The 12,037-nt window shown below is 40.2% G+C and overlaps 2 non-coding genes across 2 annotated transcripts; both read left to right on the forward strand.

Annotated features, from left to right (window-relative positions):
* The first annotated feature begins 4,552 nt into the window (after positions 1-4,552).
* trnae-cuc lies at positions 4,553-4,624 on the forward strand. Its single transcript has one exon. It is a non-coding gene; the product is annotated as a tRNA-Glu (tRNA).
* A 339-nt stretch (positions 4,625-4,963) lies between these two features.
* On the forward strand, positions 4,964-5,035 carry trnae-cuc. Its single transcript has one exon. It is a non-coding gene; the product is annotated as a tRNA-Glu (tRNA).
* The last annotated feature ends 7,002 nt before the right edge of the window (positions 5,036-12,037 follow it).

Consider the following 12,037-nt stretch of genomic DNA (forward strand, 5'->3'; position numbering starts at 1 on the left):
CTATTTGTAGATGTCATGGTAAACTGTGCTGACAAACAATGATTTCTGGAAGTGTTCCTGACCCCATGCAGTGACATCTAGTACAGAAACATGATTATTTTTGATGCAGTCCCCCCTGAGGGTCCAAAGTTCACCAGCATCCAATGTTAACCTTCAGCCTTGTCCCTTGCATACTGAGATTTCTTTAGAATTTCACTATCCTTTGATTATATGTACTGTAGATGTCAGGATATTAAAAGTCTTTGCAATTTCACATTGCCAACATTTTTACACAAATTTCTACATAGTTTCATAATTTTTACATACATTTTCTTGAAGGTTTATGAACTTCTGCCCATATTTACTTCTGTGAGACTTTACCTCTCTAAAGTGCTCTTTTTATACCAAGTCATGTTACTGACCTGTTGCCAATAAACCTAATTAGTCACACTGGACTTCAAGCAACATGGATTCTGTGTCTCTCCACTCTTCCTCCAGACTCTGGGGCCTAGAAAAGTGGAGAGGCACAGAATCCACGTTGCTTGAAGTCCAGTGTGAAGTTTCCACACAGTTTGGCTGCCATGACATCTGCTGGTGTTTGTCCACTGTGTTTTCTGAAGTCCACAGTCAACGCAGCCATCTACCAGGACATTTTAGAGCACGTCATGATTCCTTCTGCTGACAAGCTTTATGGAGATGCTGATTTCATTTTCATGCAGGATTTGGCACCTGCCCACACTGCCAAAGGTACCAAAAGCTGGTTCAATGACCATGGTGTTACTGTGCTTGATTGGCCAGCAAACTGGCCTGACCTGAACCCCATAGAGAATCTATGGGGTATTGTCAAGAGGAAGATGAGAGACACCAGACCCAACAATGTAGATGACCTGAAGGCCGCTTTCAAAACAACCCGGGCTTCCATTACACCTGAGCAGTACCACAGGCTGATTGCCTCCATGCCACACCGCAGTGATGCAGTATTCCTGCAAAAGGAGGCCCAACTGAGTATTGAAGGCATAGAAATTAGTATACTTTTCAGAAGCCTGGCATTTCTGTTTAAAATATCCTTTTCTAATTGATCTTATATAATATTCTAATTTTTTGAGACACTGAATTTTGGGTTTTCTTATCTGTAAGCCATAATCATCAACATTTCAAGAAATAAAGGCTTGAAATATTTCACTCTATTTGTAACAAGTCTATATAATTTATGGGTTTCACTTTCTGAAAAGAGTGACAAAAATATTGAACTTTTTCATGATATTCTAATTTTTTGAGATGTACCAGTAAAATGTTGAATTAACAACCAATAAATTACTATTAAACTTGTATAAAGTCTCTCCTGACTGAAATAATGTGAGGGAAGAAAGTTGTAATTCTGGTAAAATTATAGTAGTGAATTTGCTAGATTAAAGCCATAAACTATAAAGATCTTGATGGATCAATTAGCTAAAGTTGCACATTTAAAAAGAAGTCATGTATTTAAAAAAACAATATTAATGTTGAAAACTGAGAATATTAAAGTCTTTATTTCACAAGAATAGAGTGGTCATGACTGTTGGGTATCATAATCATTAAAAAGTCATTAATTGTTGATGATTAAAGCAGGGGGATCTGTCTCAAAGGGTGTTAGGCAAATATCTGTCTTAAAGATGGTTCAGTCAGAAATTTAGTAGTCTGTATGCTAAATTACTGTCATTCTAACAGATAAGCTAAATATATCACTATCCTGAGCATCATTTATACAAAGTTACTCTGTAAATATGAGCATCTCAGGGACAATTATGTTTTTTGGGTGTAGTAGCTACATGCTCATATAGTCTACTATGGGCACATAATCCCAAATTTAGGGGATGAAAACAGAAAATATATTAAAGATGTTAGCTCTACAAGATGGGCAGCATTACTCATAACACAGAAGGCTGGCTGCTTTCCTTGTATCAACCTTTCAAAAGACATGAAACCACAGACTGAACTTAAGGCTTTATTATTGTACATTTAAAACTCCAGTTTTGTGAGAAAATAACTTTAATTCTATTAATTTACAACTTAATTTTTATTGGTGAATTCACACCTTTAATTTTGTAAAGTTACAACTTAAGTCTGGAAATTTTCCTTTTTTTCCTCTGGGCCTTATTAGTCCATCGTACAAACTGATCTGATTTGGGAAACACTTCAGAGTTTTAAAATGTGATGTAGAAGACAGTATCTTCTCTGACCTCTCTGCCATGGAACACTTTCACTGCTCATTCAGTCACCCGACTTCACAGGTGCATCTGAAAACCTCACGTGTTTTATGCATTTACGTATACGGTCCATTTTGGGCATTTGGCAATCAAGTGACTGCACTTTAGTTTGAGCATCCATAGCTTGCATCAATAATATGTCTTTATTGACGACCTGATATCAGAACTCATTTGCCCACCTCTTATACAGACAGCAGCACATGCTTCATCTTATCATCTCTGTGGCTCTCTTGGATATTATGAGTCCCGTTTTTGTTGCTGTTGTTGTTTTCTGCCATTTATCTAAGAAGGGTGGTCTTTAAATCTGTTGGCAAAAATCTGGAGGTACTTCAAAAGGAGAACGCCATTTCCTGGATGTCTTTATTTGATCTTGTTGGTTTTAAACACCTGTGAAACTGTCATTTTAATTTCTAAGTGACAAGTTCACACAGTACAGCTCTCAACCTTTAAATTATGTTGTATAAACTGTGATCCTGTCTGATGCTTATCTTCATGAAGCATTCACAGAAATAACTTGAGTATTTCACAAACTGGCTTCTCTATTTAATCTATAAATATCTATGGACAAGACATTTTTTCGTCTTAATATATAAAACCAGCAGTGGCAATCACATATCCCAGGATTGTATAAGCTTCAGTGGTCGATAGAAACAAGCAAATGCTTGCACAAATACAATCCATCCATCCATTTTCTATGCCCCTTATTCCGTTGCAGGTTGGGGGGGGGGGTCTGGAGCCTATCCCAGCTGTCATTGGGCGAGAGGCAGGGTACACCCTGGACTGGTTGCCAGTTAACCGCAGGGCTGACATATAGAGACAGACAACCAGGCACGCTCACATTCAAACCTACGGGCAATTTAGAGTGACAGTTAACCTAATTAGCATGTTTTTGGTGGTGGGAGGAAGCCGGAGTACCTGGAGACAACCCATGCGTGCACGGGGAGAACATGCAAACTCCGCACAGAATGGCCTTGACCGGAAAGCGAACCAGCAACCTTCTTGCTGTGAGGCAACAGCGCTAACCACCCCCGTGCCGCCCTGCACAAATACCAGTAGGTTGATAAATCCTCTTGCATAACAACTGTAAAAAAGCTTTCAAGTTCCCAGGAAGACTGTATTGCCATGTTGTAAGAACATGGTTTCATGCTTTTAAGCTTCCACTGAGGCAGTAATGATCACTAGTGTGGCTAAAGTTGGTCAACTGCTTGACACCAACTTTCAGTTAGATCTTCCAGGATTTTCCAACAAATCTGAAATGCTTCAGCAGTGTTGTTTGAGAAATGGTTTATATGTTTACAGTAAGAGCTTGATTACCCGTGTTTCCTGCAAAGAGTGTCTCCCTGATGGTCTAGTGGCTAGGATTCGGCGCTCTGCGGCCTGGGTTCGATTCCCGGTCAGGGAATGTGTCTTCAGTACAAGGATGTGTGTGTGGGATAGCATCCTCTCACATCATCTGACAAAGTCACATACATTTCTCTGCCAACCAATTCAAAGGAAGCCATATGAAGTGCTGTTTTCAGTCCACTGGCTCACAATTAGAATGTGACTGGCTTCTGCTTGAATGGCAGCTTCAATCTCTGTGGCCATGACATGGTGGACGACAAAGAAAGAGTCTATTTGTGAATCTTGCTAAATTTCCATCAGCTCGAACACTGACCACAAATGCTGAGAAAGTCCTTCGTCTGGGCTCTAATTGTTTGCTGGACAAATAGAACCAGTGGCATTTTCACATATTGCTGGTTCCCTAATGGTCTATAGGCTAGGATTCAGCGCTTTCACCGCTGCGGTCCGGGTTCGATTCCTGGTTAGGGAATGGTGATTTGCTGCAGTAATGTACTGCTCAACAGCCCCTCCTTCTTGTCTGCCTTTGTCCCAAATCCCTATTCAGCGCCTTGTTTCCATGTCATCAAAATGGTATTTACACTCAAGATGTCCAGAGCAAGTTTCTCCTGAGTATTTTAGAGTTTGAAGCATAGAAGCTTCAGTAAAAGACCTGGCCAAGAGTGGTCGACAGAAACAAGCAAATGCTTGCACAAATACCAATAGGTTGATAAATCCTCTTGCATAACAACTGTAAAAAAGCTTTCAAGTTCCCAGGAAGACTGTATTGCCATGTTGTAAGAACATGGTTTCATGCTTTTAAGCTTCCACTGAGGCAGTAATGATCACTAGTGTTGCTAAAGTTGGTCAACTGCTTGACACCAACTTTCAGTTGGATCTTCCAGGATTTTCCAACAAATCTGAAATGCTTCAGCAGTGTTGTTTGAGAAATGGTTTATATGTTTACAGTAAGAGCTTGATTACCCGTGTTTCCTGCAAAGAGTGTCTCCCTGATGGTCTAGTGGCTAGGATTCGGCGCTCTCACCGCCGCGGCCCGGGTTCGATTCCCGGTCAGGGAATGTGTCTTCAGTACAAGAATGTGTGTGTGGGATAGCATCCTCTCACATCATCTGACAAAGTCACATACGTTTCTCTGCCAACCAATTCAAAGGAAGCCATATGAAGTGCTGTTTTCAGTCCACTGGCTCACAATTAGAATGTGACTGGCTTCTCCTTGAATGGCAGCTTCAATCTCTGTGGCCATGACATGGTGGACGACAAAGAAAGAGTCTATTTGTGAATCTTGCTAAATTTCCATCAGCTCGAACACTGACCACAAATGCTGAGGAAGTCCTTCGTCTGAGCTATAATTATTTGCTGGACAAATAAAACCAATGGCATTTTCAAAAATTGCTGCTTCCCTGATGGTCTAGTGGCAAGGATTCGGTGCTCTCACCGCCGCGGCCAGGGTTCGATTCCTGGTCAGGGAATGTCTTCAGTACACGGATGTGCATGTAGGATAGCATCCCCTCACATCACCTGACAAAGTCACATACATTTCTCTGCCAACCAATTCAAAGGAAGCCATATGAAGTACTGCTTCCTGTCCACTGGCTCACCATTGCAATGTGACTGGCTTCTGCTTGAATGGCAACTTACACGTCTGTGGCCATATCATGGTGTATGACAAAGAAAGAACCTTTTTGCAAATCTTACCGAATTTCCACCGGCTTGACCACTGACCACAAATTTTTAGGAAGTCCTCCATCTGAGCTCTGATTGTTTCCTGGACAAATAAAACCAATGGCATTTTCCCAAATTGCTGGTTCTCTGATGGTCTAGTGGCTAGGATTCGGCGCTCTCACCGCCGCGGCCAGGGTTCAATTCCCAGTGAGGGAATGTGCTTTCAGTACAAGGATGTGTGTGTGGGCAAGCATCCCCCTCACATCATCTGACAAAGTCACATACATTTCCTGGCCAACCAATTCAAAGGAAGCCATATGAAGTACTGTTTTCAGTCCACTGGCTCACAATTAGAATGTGACTGGCTTCTGCTTGAATGGCAATTTCAATCTCTGTGGCCATGACACGGTGGATGACAAAGAATGAGTGCTTTTGTGAATCTTGCCAAATTTCCAACGGCTCGACTAATGACCACAGATGATGAGAAAGTCCTTCGTATGAGCTCTGATTGTTTCCTGGACAAATAAAACCAATGGCATTTTTACATATTGCTGGTTCCCTAATAGTCTTGTGGCTAGGATTCAGCGCTTTCACCACTGAGGTCCGGGTTCAATTCCTGGTTAGGGAACGGTGATTTGCTGCAGTAGTGTAATACTCAACAGCCCCTCCTTCTTGTCTGCCTTTGTCCCAAATCCCTGTTCAGCGCCTTGTTTCCATGTCATCAAATGATCATGGAATTCACTCTCAACATGTCCAGAGCAAGTTTCTCCTGAGTGGCCCAAAGTTTGAAGCATCCTCTATATGTACCGCTGTTTATCTCAGAAAGGAAGTGATTATTCAACTTTATTCATAAGGTCTGGCAGTTACAGTCATGAAATAACCACACTGCTAACATCACTGACTAAGCACTTAAGACATAAACAGAGAAAAAGGTCAACGGTCTAATCTGGGATTTATTTATCTAGCCTACAGACCCGATTTAGAAGTAGTTTCACGAACAGTGGCTCATTTTAGCTATGTTAGCTTTAGCTAAAGCTAACATAGCTACACTATGTTAATATATATGAAATTACTACTTAATCTAATGTGGCTATGTTAGCTTTAGCAACATGAGCTGTAGCGAACATAACTAAAGCTAATGTAGCTACACAGATAATGTACATATGTAGTTGACGTAGCTGCTTTATGAGCTTTTCTTAAACTATGTTGGCTACATAGCTACTGTCACAAAATGCCAGACAAACAATCCAAATGCAGACATAGGGCACAGGTAAAAAGACAAAATCCATTTAATGGAGGCAAAGTTTGGTAATCAGCTCAGGCAAATGTACAAAAAACTGCAGGCAAAACTCGGAAGACTAAGTACATAAACTGGGTCAAAACACAAAGTATCTATCAGGACAAAAAGGCTCAAAAGAAATGCACACAGAAAGTAATACAAGACTATCTTGCACAGAAGAAAGGAAGTGAGTGGTTAAAATACACAAGGAGAGGGAGGACAAGCCCAGATGAGGATCACCAGGTGGAGACACTCAGACAATCACGCAGGTGAAACACATGAGGTGATTGCAGACGCGGGTAGGTGTGGGCAGGAAGGAGTGATCTAGAAGAAAGACACAAGGTAAGTATACAAAATTAAACAGAAAATTCAAGAATTGGAAACATGAGGAGAAAATAAAGAAAACTTAACTAAGTCAACCAGGAGATGTGACAGCTGTTATCTATGTCCATTATCTATCCTGATAACCAAATCCTGACAAAACTAAACTCCTTCTTATAAATATCTTGGATTCCTGACTAATGAGTCTTTGAAAAGTTTCAAAAAAGGTAGCACATCTTGGAATCCAAGTTATGGAGGTCAAAACAATCATTTTTACTAGTTTATTAAGCTCACATCACAAACAAATGCTTGTATGTTTTGGCACAAGGCCTTCATCAGAGTATCAAAAGTATTAGGAGCCTAATAAACTAGTAAAAATTGTATTATTTTGTTCTCCATAACTTGGATTCCGAGATGTGCTGCCTTTTTTGAAACTTCTGACTGATTTTTGAGCTCGGGCTCAGCACTCAACTGATGGTCTACACTGATGTGAAGTGCAACTTTCCCCTCCAACTGATGATTCTTTGACTTTTAAGCTTCATATTGACCAACTCATCAAGAAGTTAAAGTTGCAGCTGGGTTTTATTTCAGGAATAAGTCTTGTTTTTCATTTACTGCAAAGAAACTACTTGTTGCTGACACTTTTCTGCCTTTGATTGATTATGGCGATGTTCTGTACTTGCACAAATCTTCTCAACACCTTAAATCTTTCAGGATTTGTTTGATCTGTGTTTATACCTCTTATATTTCATGTCTTTAATTCTGTTAATGACTGCAGATGATCGATACGTAGCTTATATAGCTACTCTGTGAGCTTAGCTTTGGCTACATTAGCAATGTAGCTATGTTAATTATAGCTAAATAGGCTTTAGCAAATGAAGTGAAAGCTAACTTAGCTACATAGATAAGATACACATCCTACATAGCTGTTTAATATCTTAGCTGTGTTAGCTGTATAGCTACATTATCTAGGTAGCACCATTATCTAAAGCTAAGTTAGCTCTAGCAACATGAGCCTGAGAAAATGTTACTAAAGTTAACCTAGCTATGCAGATAATATAGATACTTAGCTTATGTAACTGCTTTGTGAGCTTAGCTTTGGCTACATTAGCTACATAGCTCTGTTAACTGTAGCTAAGCTAACTTTAGTAAACAAAGATAAAGCTAACTTAGCTAAGCAGAAAAGATGCACAACTTTTGTAGCTACTTTGTGAGCTTAGCTTTGGCTACTTTTTCTACATAAATTTTCTGCATAGCTAATGCAGCTAATAGAGCTACGTAAGCTATGCTGGCCGCATTAGAGCGTTTTCATGGAGGATGAGTTTTTCCTGTAAGCAGACGGTTTACTTTGCTTTATTAATCAGGTTTTGCAGGTCAGGTTTTTAACTTTCAATTTGTGGCATCCGAACTGTTACCTTAACCCTTACCCTAACACTTCAGAAGTTTTAGAGTGTATTCCCATTCTGAGATTTATGTTGTCTTTAAAGAATGGTCTGTGAGAGTGGCCATCAGAGGTGAATGGTCTGCAGCTAGACTGTCTTGAAAATTTAAGGTCTTAATTTCTCTTTAAGGTTAGAGGAAGGAGAATGGAGTGGGGTTTATCTTAAATTCACCACTGAATGCTTGTTGTATTTATTGTAACAGGCAGCTTCATCTTGTTGCTGCATTAACTTACCGTTCCGGCTCCAAACATTTAACATAAGCTGAGGATCTGGACTGAGCATAGTGAACTTCATCAAGAAGTTATTTTTAAAAAGATGGCAATTTTCAGCTGAAATAAAGCCACTGTTTTTGAGAGCAACATTTTCATCCAGGTCTTCTCTCTAAGATGGAAATCAAACTGGAAACACTGTTGTTGCATGTTCAGCAGTGAAAAGGCAAATAGCAGAATTAACAGACAGCACATCAGTTAGAGCTCATCTGGAGATAAAGTGGCGAGCAAATGACAGGTCAATTCATATGCTGCCGCTCCACTTTCATCTGTAGCAGAGCCGCTTCCTGAGAGCACTGACCTTTTCACACTTCTCCGCTGGAGTCGACAAGACATGCAAGTGGAACAAAGAAGGAGATGATTATTAGTGAGTTGAAGGGAACAGAACTGGTTTGGGTTTGTTTACAGAATCAAGAGGAAGACTACACATTTAACCTGTGAGTTAAAGGAGAGCAGGGGCCGTTCATGTGTGTGTGTTTTAGCCTTCGCTCAGAATGCTAATGAATGACTCACCATGAAAGCAAACACACACAACACCCTGCAATCCTCTCACTACTTGGTTGACAACACAAGGGCCTCACATGTGAACACACGCACGCACATATTCGCTTTGTCACCCTGCAGTCTTCCTTAACCTCGTCTGGAGTCCCAGTAAACTTGATCAGGTTGGCAGTCCCGTCTTCTGATGCTGCAGTCTGCCTCTTGCATCAGCTGGGTGCTTTGAACAACAGAGAGGTTGTGAAAAGCATTCTGGGATGGATGTCAGGGGTGTAACCTTGAGTGTTTGTGAAAGGAGGCGGCTGCATTTGATTATTCAGATCAGTGTTTTTCACCCACACCATAGAAAAACACAATGGAGTGTAACTTAAATTTGTACTGTCAGGTCTTTAAATGCCTGCTGTTTCCTGCTTCACAGTAAAGCCTCCTCCTGTCTTTTTAGTCAGTCTTTCAGTATGAAGCACAGAGAGAGTCCATCAGTTAAGCACTTGGCAGCAGCCGTCTTTGTAGGGATGTTGATTTTTAAACACTATGACCCAAACCTTTAGCTTCCAAATATTCATACTATCTTTGTTTCATTTTACTAATTAACTCACTTTTATCAGGTGTAATGTCATTCGTGAAAGGGAGAGGAAGAAAGTCTGTGAAAGATATTAAAACCACCTCAGACTTCAATTGCCAGTGCTGAAGCATGAATGAACATGTACTGGGTTTACAGGGTTATTTGGACATTTTAGCATAGAAATTTGATGTAACAAAATATGAGATAAAAGTCAAAATCTTGAGTTTTATAGATCAGAATATGGGTAAAAATGTCAAATTGTGAATCTAAAAGGTTAAAATATTAGATAAGAAAATCAAAATCACGAGTTAAAAAGGTCAAAATATGAGTAACATTTTAAATTGTAATTCTAAAAAGTCATGATATGGAATAAAAAGTCAAAATAATTGGTTTAAGTCATCACTGGGAGATGCAAAATTAAAAATATGACATGAACTGTGAGGAAAAAGTCAAAATTGTGAGGTTTAAAGTTCAAAATATGGAACATATGTCGAAATCATGAGATCAGAAGGTCAAAATATGAGTTTAAATCCCAAAATGTGACTCTTAGAAGGTCAAAATATGAAAAAAAAAAAGTCAGTCATGAATTTCAAAGGTAAAGATATAAAATAAGAAGTCGAAATCATGAGTTGAAGTCATGATTGGGAGATGCAAAATTGAAAATATGAATTCACAAAAAACACCTCTGGCAGTGCATACATCAAGTAGGATGCAGAGGCGAGGGTATCACTGGAATTATCCTTGTTATTTTTAGTTCTTGGATGAAATGGTAGAGAAGAATATTATTGTGAAGTGTTCTTTAAAGTGGGGGTATTATGCCTTTTTCAAGGCTTTACACCATCTCTCTGATACCCACGTAGTAGCTTTACATGGTTTACAGCTCAAAAAACGCCTCATGTGTCTCTCACTGGCGTCCTGAAAAACCCTTATTTTAACCTCCGTCTGAAACGCTTCGTTTTCGCTGCTGTCTCTTTAACACCCCCCCCCCCACGGACCTGCTTTCCTCCAAGTGGTCGATTTTCCGGAGGTCGATTTTCTCTAATGTGGCTAGGTTGCTATGCTAGTACTTGTAAACTTTGAATGAACCGGTCTGACTGAGTAAAATATGGCGAATTTTGACATACGTCCGTATGTGTTAGACCCGTATGTGTTAGAGAGGGGGAAGAAAACCAGCAGCAGCGAAGGACAGAGCAGGACGTATCTGTTTGGTAAGATGTTTAATTACTGTTAATGGCTAAATGGCTAAGAGGCCTTGTGAGGGCGGTCTGTTCCACTTTGCCGGCAGCACGGACAAACCACGAACCAGTCAGGAGAGCCTATGGCGATGACCTCATCAGTTTGCTCCCTGTTCGCTCCATCGAAATCTCGTCTCGGGATAATCTCGGAGAGATTTTCAACAAACCATTTTCATCAGTTTACTCTCTAATTCCAAGATTACTGCTGCATATGTTTATCTTGCAGTTTAAAAAATTGCATACGTGGAGTATGGGCACCCAACATTGTGACTTTATGTTTTAAAAATCAGAAAAGTATAAAACCCCCTCTTAAAGAGCTCCTGTTGTATTGCAGCCTGTGCACTGTTTGTTTCATTGAGGCATGCCGCATTACACACAGTCTGTGTGTATCCTTTATACCTCTGCTCAGTCCAGTCTGCTATTCTGTGATCAGGCTGCAGAGTTACAGATTATGTACTGTAAATCAAGCTCCAGAATGGGACGTATTCAAAGGCTTGATAAGGAAAGGTTGTCTGTGTCTAACTGGAAACACGACTGTAACGCTGGTTTATATCTATAATGAAATTAACCTGAGAAAGCTGCTAGTACCCTCTAAAAGCTGAGATCCCCTGTGGATTTAAGTTCTGATAATCATAGAAATCACACAGTGAGCAGCTTAAAGTCCTGAAAATACCAAAACCAGCATTTAAGCTTGCGCAGCATGTGCTGCATTCAGCCAGTACAGCCAGCTTATGTAAACAGACATCTGGTTAACTCACAGCGTCCCCTCCAGGGGCAAAGAACCCCTCTCTGTGTTCTTTCTATCCCTGCACTCTTACTGCATATGTTTGTGCAGAAACGAATGTCACATACATGAAGCCAAGGCCTCATAAAAAAAGCAAGCTGCTTTGCATCCTTGCAGAGCTGCAGGGAGAAAAAACAGCTATCTCCATTTAGTCTGTAATTAATTCTGGCCTGTTTGCTACAAACTTGAAAGAGGGATCCATTGATGAACGGAATGGGATGTGTTGTGTTTTGCAATCTCCCCTGAGCACAGAGCTTATCATGAAGAACATGCCAGAACAACAAAGTTTATGTATGCACACATGCACAGGCAGGGTATAAAAGAAAAATGTAAAAGCGAGGAGAATTGAAGGGGAAACTGCACATCCTGGTTATTATTACTATGGTAAAACATGTAAATAACCTCAGCCTCCCTCTGCT

Source organism: Cheilinus undulatus, linkage group 7, assembly GCF_018320785.1.
Source record: "Cheilinus undulatus linkage group 7, ASM1832078v1, whole genome shotgun sequence".
In the NCBI taxonomy this organism is placed as follows: Eukaryota; Metazoa; Chordata; class Actinopteri; order Labriformes; family Labridae; genus Cheilinus; species Cheilinus undulatus.